This window comes from Anas acuta, chromosome 2 (genome assembly GCF_963932015.1).
Source record: "Anas acuta chromosome 2, bAnaAcu1.1, whole genome shotgun sequence".
Taxonomy (NCBI): Eukaryota; Metazoa; Chordata; class Aves; order Anseriformes; family Anatidae; genus Anas; species Anas acuta.
In genome coordinates this window covers 108,152,007-108,170,917 of record NC_088980.1, presented here as the reverse complement: position 1 = coordinate 108,170,917, position 18,911 = coordinate 108,152,007, and the positions used below count along the sequence as shown (strand labels likewise).

Here is an 18,911-nt window from a genome sequence, read left to right as displayed (position 1 = left end):
AGCGGCGCCGGCAACGGGAACGGGAACGGGAACGGGAACGAGAACGGAACAACCCCGTGGCGCCCGGCACGGCCCGGCCATGCAGCGCCCTCTACAGCGCCGGAGCCGCGGCCCCGAGCCGCAGAGGCGGCTCCGCCCCGCAGCGGGGCCCGGCCGGGGGTTGTCGCCCTCGGGCTGTGGTGGGGTCTGGCGCAGCCCCCTCCGTGCTCAGCCGGGCCCCGGAGTGAACCCCAAGTTCTGTAAACACGAACCTCCGACAGCACGCACTAGGTCGTCTGCCTCAAATACTACTTCCAAATAAAGTTAATAAAGAGTTTGTGTTGGGAGAAGTAACGCCATAAGCAGCGTAACACATCATAACAAGTGCTTGGCACCCATACCTCTGAGGGAATGTCACCTCTAACTCTTCAGAGTTAGGTGTTTCAGGAGCTGGGTTTTTCAGAGCTGCCCCCTACAAAGGTACAGGCCTGCATTTTGGGGCTCTGGGGAATTCAGCTTTACCTGGCCTACAGATGGGTGCTGTGCTCCTCTGGACGTCACAGTTAGGAGCATCCAAAGCTCATGGGTATTTGGGAAGATTCAGTCCCATTTTCTAGCTTTTCACGATTATAAAACTACACAATTTCAGAAGGGGATATCAAAGTGGGATTTACCATTGCTTTACAGGAGTGACTTTCTTAAGAGCTAGTTTTCTTGCAGAAACAAGACAGCTTGACAATGAGGCCATACTGTCAAGAACAGAGACCAAGAACAATTTTAACATAATTTAACATAATTTTCACCGATTTACATCACTAGAAATACTGGCACTTCTACAAGCAAATAAGGAGTAAAACTTTAAAAAACAACAACAACAACAAACCACAACAGTTAACAAATCAATCCCAGCACTTCTTGTGCGTTACTCTCTTCCCACCATCTTCTTATTGATCATCTCCCCTGCTATGATTAGGTAGTTAAAGGGACAAAGCCATCACTGAGAGTGAAATAATCTAGCAAGCAGAGCATCATAACAGACTACATCCTATCCTATCCTATCCTATCCTATCCTATCCTATCCTATCCTATCCTATCCTATCCTATCCTATCCTGCCTCTTAGGTCCTTCCTCTGGAATTATAATTTTCTCCAAAATCAGACATTTACTCTGGCACATCTCTAACTCTGATAGATTCTCAGGATTGCTCAGATTTCCCTCAATTGTGCAGATCACTAGGTATTGTGTAGTCTGTTTCCATACATCCGTTATCAGTCATTAGAGAAGCCCCAATTCCACATATTATTTTATGTCCTACTAACTCACATTCAAACAAGGTAATTCAAACAAATCCAGGATGACCGCTCCATTTCTATACCTGCATGTAGTCAGCAACATCAGTGCTTGTTTTCAGTCCCTCAGTGGATGAAGCAAACTGTGGATACCAGGTTTCAGTTGTGTAGCCTTGAGAGTGTGGCATTTTTTGAGTGGTTGTGTTCAGCAGAAGAGCTTTTTCCTGAGTAGTCAACAGCACTGCCATACCCACATGAGCCAAGTGCCTGCCTTTGTGCCTCCAATCTGCCATATGTTTTCTAGCTGATTTTTTCTCTCTGGCTATTTCTTGGGACAATCTCAGCAGGAATGTATAAATTATTCATGTTAGCCAGTTTGAGGTACCAAAACTTTTCCTTCAGTGTCTGTTTTCAGCTTTCCCACTCTCGATGTCCCCATTGAGACATGTATTCAACTATGGAGTACAGCAATAAGTCTTCTTGTCAAGGTCAAACTACAAACGTCAGGCAGAATAAAGAGCACCTGGACAATCTGCAATACTGCAGAAATTAGTTTGTCATTCCTCAACTATTTTAATCCAAACAGTTTTTTTTAATCCAAACATTTTTTTTTCCAATTGAATTCCTTGGCTTGGATTTTCTTTAAAACAAAACAAAACAAAACAAAACATGATCAGTAGTTGCTGACAGAAAAGATTTTTGGACAGATTTTCAAGATGGTCTGAATTTTACTGCTGTATGTCAGACAACGTCGTTCATTGCGTGTGATGTAATTCCGTATCCAAGGAGTTGGATATTCCATGGTATTAGTTTTTTTGGTGTTGCTTGACATCTTTGGATGACCCAATCAGCACTTTGATCTCTCTGGCTGAGAGCTGAGGCTTGTACCTTCATCTAGATCCCTTTCTCTCCTACTTACACCAGAAAGCAATCGTTAGTGGAAATCATTATCGAAAACACAAAGAATGGTTTTGTTGGCTGAGCCGAAAAGGGATGGTAAATAGGAACTGTAGATGACACTGAGGAACTGTAAAGTTTGTTTTATGGCATATAGAGATTATTCTGAATTAGGATTAAATAGAGTTTTAATTAGTTCAGCTAATTATAGGCAAGATTCTTTAAGTTTTCTAAATTAAAAAAAAAAAAAATCTGATTTCAGAGAAAAAAAAAGCTAAGATCCGAGTTGCACACAGTTATAACGTGGATCGATTTGACTGAGGGTATGAAGTTTTAAAAACTAAATACTCTTACCATTCACACCGTGAATAATGCTTTACTGCTACAGAGCCTTGTATTGGTACAGTTCGCATATTTTCCCCAAATGGAAGCATGTATGTATGATGTATTAAGCATTTGTGCACGAGTGGAATCATCTATATCAGAAGAATGTACTAATATTACTACAGAGATCATTTTTGGTAAAGCTAAGCAACTTTTGTGGTACCTTGGCCTCCACTTCGACTCATTTATGCACACAAGTAAAATATCAACTTGGAAAAAGAAAACAATCAAAAACTAGCTCAAAAGGCAGTAAAAGAGATGGAATTTTGATTTCTTCATAATTGTTTGGTGAAGAACAATCAATATGCTAGTAGGCAGTGCAGTCAGAGTCGCAATGTTTTCATTACAAATGAAATTGGTATTGGCCAGCAGAAAAAAAGCTCGGGGCAAAGCTCACAGGATTGGTACAGCAACGTGGCTGACAGAGAACAAGAGCTTCCAAACTCTTAAAAAGCAAAGAATCAAAAGGAAAAAAAAAGCAAAACAAAATTCTTAATAAGTAGATGTATGGGAAAAAAAAAAAAAAAAAAGTCTGTTTTAATGTATTTTAGAGCTGTGTTCATAGGAGAAATTTTATTTAAAAGTGCCATCCCTCCTCTACATCCCAGATGCCCGTAGTGCAGCCAGTACATTCATTTATGTTTATGGACGTGACAGATGAATGGCTGCAATGTGATGGTGTTTGGAGATATCATTTTGTATCCATGCAGATAGTTTCCACTGTGTATGTCCCCCATCTATCACCCTTTAGGCCTCAGGTATTTTGACTATTTTTTCTTTTTTTATGCATATTTTTTCACCGTCCACCATGTCTTGTGCTTTTTCAGGTTTGACCCAGGTTGAATTTGTTTCAAGAGAAATATTTAAAAGAAAATATACAAAGAAGGATTCTTTTGGGAAATGGGGGGAGAACGGGGCTGATTATCTAGAGCAGCCTAAATGGATGTTAAAATCAGTCTCACTCAGCCTGGAGGATATTGATGGACTATTGACAGACCGGTCGTCTTTCCAGTGGAAGGAACTCTTGCTACTCAATTGAGGACAGTAGTACAGTTAATTTTTAAGTCTCCTTAATCAATCTTTCCCATAGTCTGCTCTGCAATACTGATGGGAACTATGTTACTATTATAATTCATTTATTTTAAGGCTTATAGTGTAGTATGTGGTTAAAGTTACAGCACCTTAGAAGAGCAATCCAAGAAACAGTTGTCTTGAGCATCTCAGAGGAAAGGCTGAGCACAGAAGTATACTTAGCACCTCTTCCATACATGAAATTTTAGATAGCTTTTTTGAGGTCCAAGGCAGAATCCAGATCCCCCCTCCTGGATCAATACCCAAAGTGTTCTGCTTGGAAAAATAAAAGAAAAAAAATGTGCTTAACAGACAACTGAGTGCTTAATAGACATTTTTTTCTCACATATACTGTGGAAGGTTGACTCAGTGACTTCCATATTGCAACCTTGAATCTTATCTTCTGTTAACTTCATTGCTTTTATTCTGTTCTGTAAATTTGTGAAAAGATATCAACAGTCTGTCTCTTTCAGCAACTTTTTTTTTGGGGGGGGGGGAGGGGGGAAGGGAGAAGGGAAGAAGGCTGGAAATAAACAATTACCTTTTTCCTACATTCAGCTTCATCTACTCTGAATAGTTTTTCATCCTTTTACAGGGATGTTATTCTCATGTGAATTTGAGATACACTTTCTAAATGATTTTTAGTCTGAACAATAAAACCCCTTTTTAATATGTTTGTTTCTCTCCAAACTTGAATATTTTACTTACTGTTTGAGTGAACTGGAAGAATCTGTTTCCTAGGCTATCAAAACCCATTCTTGGATTGGAAAGGTTAGCAGTTTTGAGGGATATCACACTGTATTTCTGTTCCTTAATGTATTTTTTTTTCTCTGAAAATTCAATGTTAGTATTATTGCATCCATATTGTTCTTATTTTTGACAGATTCCATACACACATGGGATATTTATCATCCAGTATCAGCATGTCACATTAAGTATGATTAAATCAAAGTAGAAACCAAACAAAAATTAGAAAAAGTCTTGCTGCAAACAGCTCTGCACAATCTTTATTGCACTATTGATTTTAAGCAGGTCTTCTCATTGATTTCGGTGGGGAGTTTGGTTAAAAATCAATAGTATGAGATGGCCTCTTGATTGCACCTCAAAATTTGTACAAAGACAATAAAGGGATTTTATGTGAGGGAGGGCCTTTTCACTACTACCATTAGTGTGAGAGTTAGTGGGTTATATTCTGATTACTCACTTCTGAGAGAGTTTTCCTTTAACAGATGATGCAGCTGATGTACACAGAGAACAGACCATACACATATAATTCATACCTTGCTTTATGCAGGAGTCAACAGGCAACGCCACAGATTTCCACGTCATCCTGGGACCAGGATTGATTTCTATATATGTGGGGACCCTTAGGAGAGCTGGAAGGAAATAAGTCTCTTTAATGTTTTTATAAATGATCTGGATGCAGGACTCGAATGCATACTAAGTTTGCAGACAACGCTATGTTAGGAGGAGCTGTTGACTCCCTCAAGGGCAGAGAGGCCTTGCAGAAAGATCTTGACATATTAGAGCCTGGGCAATTACCAACAATATGAAGTTCATCAAGAAAAAGTGCTGGATTGTGCACCTGGGATGGGATAACTCTGGCTGTATGTACAGATTAGAGGACAAGAGGCTGGAGAGCAGCCCCACAGAAAGTGATTTGGGAGTTTTGATCGTCAGCAAGCTGAACACGAGCCAGCAGTGTGCCCTGGCAGCCAGGAGGGCCAACCGTGTCCTGAGATGCATCAGGCACGGTATTGCTAGCTGGTCAAAGAAAGGGATTGTCCTGCTCTGCTCTGCACTGGCATGGCCTCACCTTGAGCCTGCCAGAGTTCAAGAAGCATCTGTACAATGATCTCTGACATACAGTTTGATTTTTAGGTAGTCCTGTTGGACTCGAGTCCAGGAGTTGAACTTGATGATCCCTGTGGATCCCAATCCCAATGAAAAGGCATCTTAGAAAGGTATTTTGCTGAATTCCTTGGTTCACAGAGAATTACAGTCATAAAAGAGCAATATCTTTCTTTTCATTGGTTTCAGTGGAATGACTACATAATTACACAGTGGCTTCAGATTCGGCCTTAATTCTATAGTCATAATGTATGTTCAGTTTTCCAATTTTACATTTGTTTTACATGTAACAAGTTTCATTTTAAAAGAAGACGGTGGTTTTAAAAGCTTCAGTATATGTCAAATAAATGTGAAACTCCATCCATTCATCCATCCATGTCAAGCTGGCTTTACCACTCTTCTCTTGATCACTCCATGGTACCCAAAAATGGATACAGAGACTGTATTCATTGACCTCTGTGGAATCACACTGGATTTATACTAGTGCATGCTTTAATTTTTCTGAATCAAAGTTTGCAATAAACTGCAGAAGAGCACTGAAAAATGTAAAGAATGGTTTTGCAGATGCAAGCCTATTTACTTCAGTCCTGCTTCCAGCAATGCTTCAAATAGACTCAGATATAATACACTTGCTGTTGAAGTGAGAAACTAAGTAGAGAGCAAAAATAAATAAATAAATAAATAAATAAAGTCATACAGATAAATGGATTTCCAAGCAAATTCTTGGAATAAAATTAAAGTGAACGTTGTGACTACTGTAATGTGATAAAACACAGAACATGCCTTCGAGGTATGCAATCTTATGGAGTTCAGGTTTTTATAATAAGCTTAACTGACCAACTTTCCTCCTTTTAATTATATTCTTCTATTCTCCTCCCAGCAATTCCAGAGAGCTATTTGTTAGACAGCTTTTTTTTTTTTTTTTTAATTCATTTTAACAGAAATGATCTCTCAGGTTTGATCATCGGTATTTCAAGATCTTGAACTGTTAAGAACTTGCAATGTTTATGCATTTCAAGACCACTAGGTGCTGCCTATTCACTGCAGTATATCAAACCTAAGCAGTCTCTTACAGTTAAGAGGAAATAATGTGAATTATTCACAGTACCAAACTGAATTTGAGACCTTTTGCTTCCAAATGTAGTCTGAAAAACTGAGAATAAAGCTAAAAATACAGCAGAGGGCTTATGATGTGTAATTAGAGGAGGCATTTTCTCAGCCGTTTAGTTTTGAACCCTTAATTAGTGACATAGTGAATAAAAGTTATCAAGAAAATCCTGCAGAAAGCCCTTCCAATGTTTTAAGAAAGGAAAACACAAAAAGTCCTCTCGTATTCTGGTCTGACTGGCATAGTAGGGATTTGCTGTCAGGCGATTACTGAAAATTGAAAAATGTAATTAAGGTTCACTTAAAAGTTTCTAATCTAACTTCAGCTCTGACGCTCATTATCATCTTAAATGTGACATCCATTGTTTCTTAAATAACAAGTGAAGAGCTGGGTTCTTACAGTTAATGCTCAATCCTTCCTAATATATTTCATTACCTGCTAATTCTGTACATGCAACTGAAGATTAAGGACAGGCAGCAATAGAAGAAGGAAGTTTTCTGCGTGGCTATAACAGAAAGAAGTAGCACAAATCTCTAGCTTTAAAGGAACCTGCCTATAATAGTTGTAAATATGCTTAAGAATTAAATGCCTATAGGAGCGAGTAACCAATCCACAGACAAATGCAAGCTCATGGTTGCATGAAACAGCCTGGACAATTTTGTGGTTTTGCTGTTTTTAACAAATCTGTATTCCTATCTTCTAGAAGATGGACTGTGCTGGGAATAAACATGGGACAAGGAATAGAAATAAGGGCATGGATAGTGTGTCAAAATTAGCATATTACGATAAATGAAACTGCTACTGAAATAAAACATGCAGTAAGAAGAAAGCAGAGTTATTGCTGTTTTGTGTGTTTGATATCATTGTTCTCTTTTTATTGTAGAAGAGATGACATTTCATTGTTCCTTTGACTCAAACAGACCATGTTTTTCAGCAGCAAGAATAACAGAGATGTGATACTGATGTTGAAAGACAGACCAAGCATTATCAAAAGTTTATGAAAAGATTCAGATAAAAATTTGCAAGGCTTGTTTTCTCAACATCGGTAGATTGAAGCTGTACCCATATTGCTTGCAAGGTTTGGAAAAAAAAATGCTTGAGTCAACAATAAATACAGTAAATTAGTAGCCAGGGTATTTATTAGTAGCCAGAGATTTATCACCTCTGTAAAAAAACCTGTCTGTTAATGCTTCATGTAAAGATTGTCTGAAGGGAATAAGTAATCAAGTGACCGAACACCCAGGAGAGCAGGCTAGCAATGAAAGCATAGGTAAGGTTCTGAAGCAAGGTTTAGAAACCGTAAAATCCTGCATGTTCAGCTTCCAGTTTCCTCTCTTTTTAATAGGATTGTGGTGATCATACTTCCCAGAATGATGCTATGATCCAGAATGTGAATCAAAACACACTCCATGTTATATTTATCTGCTAGAAATCCCAACTCCATTTAAGCTAATTGGATTTCACCTCTGATTTCAGTCAAATGAGGTCTCATCCATCACTGTGTTGGCTTTTCTTTCACTTGAAGCACTGGATAAGAAGTGCAGGCTGCTACTGGTTGTGTGGAGCAGGAATGGCATTCCCAACCACACTTGACATTTTTCAAAGCTACAGCCAGGTTTGGGGCCATGCAGTCACAGTGTTCTCTGCCACAGATGTTCTCTCCTTTTGCAGGGCAAAAGGCTTGGCATCAACTATTCATACTGGCAGCGCTGCGTGACATTTATACAAATGTGGACAAAAGAAAAATGGTATGTACTGGAGGTGGGAGCAGTCAAGCTCATCTGTTCCATGTCACTACTTTATTGTAGTGCACGTTCTCTTTCTCAGCTCTAAAGATAAGCATGATTTGGGGAAGACTCTAATTGTCCGCATCATTCATTTCTCTAGGGTATTTTCCAGAAAAAAAAACACAACAGCCTTACATCATGTTTGGAGTACTGAAAAGGTACTGGTGGCTCAGCCTGCCCCAAAGAACCACAGCCGGTTGTATGGTGTCAGAGCTTTAAATTCCAAGCCCCTGGAAGCCCATCAGCTAAGTGGGTTATTTTTCAGTTACACATGACAAGCTTGACCAAAGGACCTGCTTAGTGCATGTCACTGTTCAGAGATTAACGTTTAAATGCCAGGCTTGTGTCTGATCCCACTGTTGCCCGAGTTACAAGGGTTAGACCTTTCTTTGTAGTGAAGCTGGCTTCTTTACAACAGTGATGGTAAGATCACTGTAACAAACTGGAAGCATCTTGTAAAATTAAACATATTTCTATCAATAATTCATGCACTGATAAAAATCTTATTGGAATGTTATTAAATAACACCAAGTTTCAAATTATCTTAGAATTCTGAAAACATTTTAGTGAGGATTTCCAGCATTGCTCTAGAGAAAGTGAAGGAAACTCAGGATCTACTTATTTGATTAAATCCCATGCAAAGTAGCAAGACAGTTGATTTGTTAGCATTATAAACTTAAACTGTCAATAAACATATTTTCAAGGAAGATAGATCTTTCCAAGCAAACGTGTTGTGTTTATTTTAGGGTGAACTGTGCATCTGATGTGTATTGATACAGTAGTGTTGATTTCTCCGGTGTGTTTGATATAACACCAAAGCTTCTGAATAAAAGATGTGCTCCATATTGGACAACCAGCATGCACAGCGTATACATTTAAAACTAGATTACTGAAGTGCAACTGGTAGCAAGCTGGGTGTCTCCAGCAGGTTTTGCAGAGGTCATCAAAACAACTCTTTTCAATAGATTAAAAAATAAATAAATCGATTGTGTAGATGATGATGCAGAACCTTCACCTGAACAGTTTAAAGATGACAGAGATTGTCCAGGAAGTAGATAAGGAATATAAGATGCTATAAAAAGAGAATTCAGTTACCTAATTAAATGCAGTTACCCAGGACAAAGAACTGTGTTTCGGAAGAGCCACATCTGCAAATAGGAGTCACTACAGGGCACAGCAAAATTGGAGCCAGCTTTGATTGCTCTTCAGGAGGGCTACTTGGTCTTGGCTAGATGCCCTGTGCTTTCAGCTATGCTGTCTCTAGTATTCAAATTAACTCTTTAGGGGCCACCTCAGGTATGCCTGTGGTATGTTCTGCAGGCTTCTTGCTCTCTCTGTTCGTAGACAAGTGACTCGAAAGAGTTGAAATTCACTCATCTCAAAATCGAGTCTTAATGCTAGATTTTAGGAAGAAGGAGCAAAAAGAAATGGGGAAGTGACTTTGACAGTATGTATATCAATCGTAACAGCATTACTAGAATACTGTCTCCATTTTTCATAGCTATTTTTCTAGAAGGATAAGGTAATCTAGTTAAAGGATACAGAAGAGTACAGAGCATAATGAGAACATAGGCTCTGAGAAACAGCCTTGTGATGTAAGACCTCAGAGGTATTCAAGGTATTCAATTTATTAGAGAGAAATTCAATCACTGGATACTGTTATTTACACACGGAAAAACTAGCACTCTGTCCATAGATCAAACACAGTTCCTGTGCACGGTTAAGACTGCATACATGAATTCAACATGCAGTACAGCTGGGTGACTGGGTATGAGATTCTTTGGGCCGTAAGGGAAGGAAATGGCTCATGTATGTCTCCAGACATTACCCACCCCTTCTGCCACAGTCTGCAGAGGCCATTCTGCTGGCTGAATGGCACTACACGTGTACCTCCTGCACCCAAGCGCACATCCCTTCTTACCTTCCTGTGAAACTAGAAGCATTTTGTACCCTCAAAGATGACTTGCTCCAACAAAATGTTAAGTAATACTCAATGCTTAGAGTATCTAGGAGGTGAAAAAAATCTAGGAGCCTGTTTTCAGATTCTTCACAATGGAGCAAACACCACATTCAAAACTTTAGAGCCAAGCCCCTCAAACCTGTGTAGAACTATAGATCACATAACAGGATTATCTTTGTTATGTGTGCTTTCATATGAATTTACCCTGAGTTCCGCTTAACTCAGAAAGGATGGTTTGAACAGCTGAATTAAGTAGAACTGTAGCCAATTGACAGCGATGGCACCAACAGGATTCTCTCCCCTCCAGTACTTTCATACACGGATGGAATGCCCTACAACAGCTCCCTACCACAAATATAAGGTGTCTCAGCTTCTCATCATTTATACTTCCTAAATGAAATCGCTTAGCTTAGTAATTTTACACACTAGAAAGGTAATTTGTTACTCATTATATAGAAAGCCAAGTCTTAAGCATAACATTCTTTCTTTGTTCAAACGATCATCTAAGACAGCAGAGATGGTTCAGATAGAGATTGTCATATTCCTGGTTATTCAGAACTGCAGATATACATCCTGAAGGACTGCTGCATTTCCACCATATCTATATTTCCCATCTCTTCACTTAGCCATTGCCATGAAGGCAAGACAGTTCTGTGGGACATCCATTTCTTAAGCAACAAGAAAACTTAAGGTTCTTCCTTTCAGCTCAGAGGTCTATCTTGGAAAGCTTTGTTTTTCTTTCTGTTGTCTTTAGGTTGTTTTGGGTGCCTCTGCCAACTGGAAATGTTCTGATGAGGTTTGTGGCTATCCATGCGTGGATTATTGACTTGTAACTTGAAGGGAGTTTGAAAGAAAGCAGAATGCCTTTCTACCAGTGGACTTCATCTCACAGCTTCACTTGAGTGGACTGTTCATTACTTGGTTAGAAAAAAGTCTGAGCTAAAAGTTTTTGGCATTTTTCTGAGCATCACATCTGTCAGCCTCCAATTTGTGTCCCAAAGCAACTTTTTGGAGTTTACCCCACAGTTGCTCCTTTCCTTGTGCTTTCCCTTATTAATTTGATTCTTAAATGGTCTTCATCTTGTCACTTTTTTTTTTTCTTTTTCTTTATGAAAGCCTGTTTTCTACCTAGAACAAACATCAGAAAAGATGACCAAAGGAGATTAACTAAGTCCTGCAGAAGCACCTGCATAATATTACGCTTTTTAAAATTTAAACCTGAATTTTTAAGAGAAGGTGTTAATTATTGTATACTAGTTTAAGGACACTCTGTAATTACGTTTTCATTTTCAGTGACTTAACTGATAGCAGAGGGTGGACCAGTAATGATCTTTGGCTACACAGTGCATTTTTTCCTTTCAATGAAAGGACAAAAGATAATTATAGCTTATTAATGGACAAGAGAACTGTTATATACATAAAGAAAAAAAAATCATTGGCATCTTATTCAAAGCTTCAGAGGGAAAACATTCAATGTGTAGATGCATTCTGTTTTATGGACAGACTTGGTTTTTATTTTTCCTCTGAACATTGTTTTTTTCAGAGGCACAGTAACATTTTGTACACTTCATTGTTGTGTTATTTAGCGTCATGTGTGGATTTCCATCTTATATAGAAGGAGAAATCTACCAACATTCAAAGCACTTTTGCAATTGTTTTATTGGCTCTAGTTCAGGTGGATCTATCCTTTCCACTTAAACACAGACTTGAAATACAGGAATTTAAAGAATGCTATAAAATTTTATTGCTGCTGGCAAACTCTTGCAATCTTCATGCTTCCCAAATAACATTTCAATATGCATTTTTGCTATTTTAAAAGATCAAATTTTCATATGAATCCAGTAACAACATATAGTATTTGAAATTTAAACAGTTTCTGGAATATTTAATAAGTCTTTTGGCTGAAACAAAACCAAAAACCTCTACATATTGCATTAATAAACCTAGACCATCTGCCTCCTGCCTTGATCAATACATTAGTTGTTAGGGAAGGGATAAGTCTGTACTGTAAATTGTAGCGATTTGTTTGCACTCCAAATCTTTTCAAATCAGCTTTTTAAAAAAGCAAAGAGAAATATGTCATCCTCCCCAGTCCCTAACAAATATTACTATGACTCAGAAATGCAATTTCAGATTAGGTTATTTCCATTTCAAAAGGAGCTTTGAGAAGAGTGGATATGTGGAAGATGCAAAACCACCAGAGTCTTTGTAGACCACAATTTCTGAACCATAATAGAATTTTTATTTAATTTATTGTTAATAAGATGCACCACAAGATGGCTCTCTAACAACAAAAATAGTAAAAAAATAAATCCCAAGCTAGTTTTAAAAATAGTTGTTGAGCTCTGCCTGGGAGAAAGTTCATGGGCACAGACCAGTGCGTGGTGCTGTTGGAGCTCAGGAAAAACAGCTTAGCTACCCCTACAGTATCAAATGCGTCATTGTTTTTGTTGTATACCTCCCCCCCCCCCAATCCTGCATGATGTTATATGCTTACGGGAAGCCGTTAGGATACAATAGCACTCAGAGGTTCAGCAGTAAATAGCCATGCCTACCTGTGACAAGTTAAGAGCGTATTTGTTATGTGGATGCTGAGTGCAACATCACAAGAACTCATTGGCATTGTTAGCTGAAGGATAATTTAAAAATAATTTATGCCCAGTGTAGAGTGAAAAAAAATGAAGCATTTGTTCTTAAATTATACAATTTTGTTCTCTACTATCGCTTTGAAAGGAAGATAATCATGCTCCAAGCTTCCATTTATTTACTGAAATTACATACATAGTTATTAGTTGACCAATGTCCAGATTTACTTGCTGGAAAAGAAGACGTACATATGTGCAAAAGCACAGAGAGAGAATATGCATGTTGAAAATATCCAGTAAAAGTATCAACCACAGCTGTGTGCAGTAGTAGTCTTAGGTGTGTATGATCCAAAGTAGCTGCTAGAAAAGGCCATCTCCCTGATGGCATACACTGATTTTGCTAGAGATGAGGAACTTTTCTATTTTTATCCCTCATCTCATAGGTTACTGCCAAAAAGCAGAACTTGCCTGCCTGTAGCAACGGCTAAAGCAAACTTCAGCTCTTTTAAAGGGAGTCGACATTTTCAGGTCTGCATGGTGCCAAGCTGGACACACAAAAGGCAAAGAGTCTGTTCTGACTTGGCTAGCCTAATCTAGCCAAACTCACCTTGGAGCTTATGTGCAAAATTAACAGGGCAGCAGAAGAAACAGGTTCAACATCTAAGACTGATTTTGCCCTTCTTGTTTGAGCTGGCCAGGATACTCAGAACCAAGAGGAGGAAACCAGAAATTGTCCTTATCTGCTTCTCATCTGTTCGTCACGGCTGCTGGCTGTAATTCAGTAATTGCCCACGTGAGCAATTCTGTTCCATGTGAGGACAAAAATCAAATGGATTAAATTCACCTGTTTGAGTTTTCCCCTAGATGGAGCAGAAGAGCCCTTGTAGTCAGTTAACAGCTCTCAGCTAAGAGTTATACCCATCCAATTCATAGCAAGGCAAAATAACAGATTAGTTTGAACTATCTTCAGCAGCTTGTTAAGATAACATGTCCTGAAATGAAGTGCTCCCATAGTCAGGCACAGCAGAGATGTGATGTAGAATCTAGTTTTTCTTCCCCTCTCAGCTGCTAGCTGCTGCCTCAGGTCTGCTACCTGACTGCAGCTGTGTGGAAAGGCTTAGTGGGTGCTAATAAATCAAAGGCAGGCACAGATTCAATGTGTTAGTGTGTTTGCTGTGACTGAACTTGGGATAGAGAGCTTAGCTGCAACCCATTGTTATTATGGCTCTGATAGAGACCATTTCACAGAGGCTTGTGGTGCTAGTAATGAAATATAAGAGGATTACTGCTTTGGACAGAGATTTATATCTAGTCTTCCCAGCTCTAATAAGAAATGGTCCTAAGCCACATAAAATGGGATCCAGACTTTCCTAAAGTTTAGCAGTGTTTTGAATGGAGACTTTGGTTCAGGCCAAATGTTTATAAACATCAACAGATCCACAGAACTGAAACTCTCTGAGACTCCCTGGCAGTCTGCACTACTCCCTGTGGAGCAGTCCGGCAAAATTACTGTGATAAAAGCTCTGCCTTGCAGTTCCTCAATCCCAACCCTGGCCAGGTTTCTCATAACTGGTTCCTGCTGCTGAGATGGCCTCTGTTGTTACTGCTCTTCAGATAAATCATCTTTTCACCAGGGTACCTGCTCTGTCTTGAGCTAAGGTTACAGGGAAGGCTAGGAGAGTTCTCCTACGTTGTTGTAATGTGAGCATTGCTTGGTTGCCCAAGGGAAATCATGGGATAGACTATGCCTGTTGGCTGACACCAAGTGAGACCCTGAAATGGCTGGATTAAACTGGAAGTCATAGCTGTATTTTCCACACAATATTCCTGCCCTACTAGTCTTATAACACCCTGATTGCTCTCTTCACTGAAAGGATAACATCCATTTACAATCTATTGTGAACTTAGTCTGGTAAAATGGCCCATGTCTGGTAGGCAGCATAAAGGGTCCCTCGCTCTGTGGGGTGGACGAGGCAGATTATACCTGTTGTTACAGAATCACAGGATGGTTGAGGTGGAAAGAGACCTCTGGAGGCCATCTGGTCCAGCTGCCCTGCTCAGGCAGGGCCACCCAGAGCTGGGTGCCCAGGACCTGCAGTCATGCTTTGAATAGCTCCACAGGTGGAGGCTTCACAACCTCTTTGGGCAACCTGCTCCAGTATTTGACCATCCTCACAGAAAAAAATGTTTACTCGTTTTCAGGTGGAATTTCATGGTTTTTAATTTGTGTCCTTCCTCTCTCATCCTCTCCCAAGGCCCTACTGAGAGGAGCATGTTTCAGCTTGTTGTCTCCCAGGACACCAAGGTCTTCCTTGGCAAAACTAATTCCCAGCCTCTTGCTCCCCAGTGTGCTCTGGTGCCTGGGATTATTCCTGCTTATGTGGGAGATTCTGCATTTTGCCTTCTTGAACTTCATGAGAGCCCTCACTGCCCGGTTCTCCAGTATGTCAAGGCCCCCCTGAACAGTGGCACAACCATCTGGTGTAGGAGCCATTCCTCCTTGGTTTGGATTATCTGTGAACTCACTGAAGGTGCACTCCCTATCCTATTGTCCAGCTCATACATTAAGGTGTTAAACAATATTGCCCCCAGTATTGATCTCTGGGGTACCCACTATTGACTTGCCTCCTACAAGACCTCATGCCACAGATCACAACCCTCTGAGACTGGTTTTCCAGCCAGTTTTCAACCTACCTCACTGGTCACTTTTTCATTTTATGAATGGTGATGCTACGGGAGATGGTGTCAAAGGCTTTCCTAAAGTTGAGGTAAACTGTCCACTGCTCTCCCCTTGTCCACCAAGCCAGTTATGTCACTGTAGAAGGCAGTCACATTGGTCAAGCATCACTTCCTCTTTACAAATCCATTCTGGCTACTCCCCATCACCTTCTCATCATCATGTATTTGGAAGTGCTTTCCAGTATCATTTTCTTCGTCACCTTCCCAGGGACCAAGGTGAAATTGACAGGCCTTTAGTTTCCCAGATCTTCCCTCTTGCCCTTCTTGAAGACGGTATTTGCTCTCTTCCAGTCTTCAGAAACCTATCCCAAATAGGATGAGCATTCACAGATAATCTAGAGTGTCCTTGAAATGACATCAGTTTGAAATGTCTTTCTGATGTCCTTGAAATGACATCAGAAATGACTCAGCACTCATGGGTGCCACCTGACAAGCCCCCTGGATTTACATACATCCACTTTGCTGAAGTAATCCTTAAGCTGGTCCTACACCATAAGGTAAGTCTTCATTTTTCCAAACTTTCCCTCTGTTTTCAGGGGTCAGGGATTCCTGAAGAATGGTTTCCCTGGTAAAGACCAAGGCTTAGAAGGCATCAAGTTTGCCCTTCACATCCGTCTCCAGGTTCAGTTCCAGGTCATCCTTGGCTTTTCTAACCCTATTCCCTGCAAGATCAGACTGTTTATTCCTCCTGGACACCTGCCTCTGCATCCACTTGTACACCTGTCTGTCATACCTCCTGAAAGTACTTCAGCAAAAACCCAGTAGAGCACTTTGTTACCAGCTGGATCATCCGCACAATATGCAGCACAGACTGCACAAGGGCTCCCAGGCCCAGATGTCGCTGCAATGGGAACAGAAGGAAGCACAGTAGCTGCAGCAGTGTGTTGTGATCCAAAGCAAACTTGCTGTCTTAAAGATGTGACAACCCTCTCCTGTGTTTGTTTTTGGTAAATCCAAATGGGCTTTTTCCATCTACTGCCATATATTTACAAGAACAATGGACTTTTTGATATCTAAAGGATAAGGATAAAGGACATGATAAATATGTTACACTGAGTTTCCCCTGTATTGTAAAATTTACATTCTGTGACTCAAGTAGTGATACTTGAAAGTCTTTAATGATAAAGCACAAAACAATGACTAGTTTTGTGCAGAACATAAACATGGCATCAACATGCACTCAATACATAAGGCAAGAGTAGGGAACAAGAGGAAACAAAATTATGGAGATGTACTCATTGCTTTTAGAGATGGTGTGGGGATCAGAGGTGCAGAGGTCCTTCTTAAAAAAAAACAAATCTATTTACTTAGTGGTGATATTCTCAGGGTATAAAAGAATTACTTGATGTGTTTCATCTTGCGAGATTTGTATATCTATACATGCCCCAGTGCCACACTAGGTTATGTAGATGCTTGTGGTTTATCAAAGTGTATTTTGTTAGATCTGGCAGTCTCCAGGATGCTGTCACACCACTAATAAGAATTAGAAGAGGCAACATTTTTTCCCTGCTCTGCATGGAGCACTTATGCTCCTAGACAACTGACAGGGCACCAGAGACCCTTCTTTGTTCATCATTACAGCTTAGGAGTGCCACAAGCACATGCCCAGTTTTAATTAAAAGATACAATTCAAAGCTGATATTGATGAAGATGTTCACTCAAGGAATGGACAATTTCCCGGTGACCAGTGTTGGAACCTGGGATGCCTATACCTCCTCATACAATTAAGTTTGATCAGGCATCAGAGCTGCTAATTTTCAGTAAAGGGATGAAATACTAAAGGTTGGACTGCCTACACACCACTGAGCCATCAAACTGCCCTCCATGAAGGCGCACATCGCCATCAGACTGGTCTTGAGTAAGTCAAGCGTGGTCAGCGCTCTTCTGGGTTCAAAATTCCTAGGCTTTATCCTGCCGTAGTTCTCAATATTTTGTGCATTGAGTACCTCTGTTTTCTTATCAGAAGATAGAAAGACAGACATATGTTTTATTTTAGACATACCTTGAGTGTCTTGAAGCCATTCCTGACACCTTATACAGGTTATGTTGGGAGGTACCAGCTCTTGCCTGGTTCTCTGTTGTTGTGCCTAGGTTATCAGATGTACTTTTTAAATCAGTGCTCTATCAAAATATATTCAGTGTAATTAACGTCTTGGAGGTGTTTTCTAGTGAGGATATAGCTATTAGCAGAGGCAGCAGTATATGGGCTTAAAAAATATGAAAAATCTCTTAATCTAGGAACAGCATCTTTCAGGCTTCTATGCTGCCAAATATACTCCTACCAGGTCTTCCAGGGTCAGCCTCCAAACATGGAGGTGCACAAGTTGCTTTATACAGATAAATAACCTGCAGCAGAACTAATCTCCTGGAAGTAGTTGCTTGCATGCCTCAGCGCTTACAGGACTCAGCAGCTCTCTATTTGCATCATGCAGTTACAAACGCCACGAGTAATGGTGTCTAAGTGGTTAAATTCTCACATGAAAGAGATACCATAGCACTGTAGTTGACGTCTGTGCATTGGTCCAAGAGAGTGTTTTCTGCAAAATTCTGTACTAAATTACAATAATAATACTTTATTTGCTTAATGTCAAGCTATCATCAGTCCCATGCAAATTGTTAGCTTAGCAACAAAACACCATGTAATTGTCACTACAATCTTAAGCCTCAGCAGTCTTGATTTTCAAAATAGTAGTTCATCAATAAACCATTGTAAAGGCTTTAAGCTCCAACAGGAATGCAGTAAGGAAGCTCTTTTCATCTGCGATGTCAATAGGCTGAGGCAAGAAACTAGATTCATCAAAGTGACAAGTGGATATATATATTTTAACTGTAATGAATAAATGACATCTCTATTAATGATTTATCTACTTTCAACTTTAACAAACAGTTCTAGTGATAATGACTAAATTTTTTGCATTAGGAAAGTAAACTGACACATACCTAGCATAGCTAAATAGAGCCTAGTTCTATATTCATAAATGCTATCTTTGTATATGGAGCCCCAGTTGGTAATTAGCACCAGAACTATTCATTTCATTTTTTAAAAGTAGATACCTGGGAGTGCCATTTAGTCATTACTCAGAATTACTTGTTATCTTTGATGAACTTAGTCTGTGCTCTCATCTGGTACCAGACTGCATGCTAATGCCAATCAAGAGTGTAAATATGCAGAGGAAAAATATTTGGGATATGAATTTTAAATATGCTTGGTGTCATTTTCGTTCAGTTCCCATTGAATCAGGGACTGCAGTGGCAACACCC

At 39.8% G+C, this 18,911-nt stretch overlaps 1 long non-coding RNA gene across 1 annotated transcript; it reads right to left on the bottom strand.

Annotated features, from left to right (window-relative positions):
- Positions 1-3,668: 3,668 nt before the first annotated feature.
- Positions 3,669-13,663, bottom strand: LOC137851797 (uncharacterized). The gene is made up of 3 exons (XR_011093482.1): positions 13,519-13,663; positions 4,901-4,996; positions 3,669-3,893 (listed from the first exon to the last, which is right to left on the bottom strand). It is a non-coding gene; the product is annotated as an uncharacterized lncRNA (long non-coding RNA).
- Between the last annotated feature and the right edge of the window lie 5,248 nt (positions 13,664-18,911).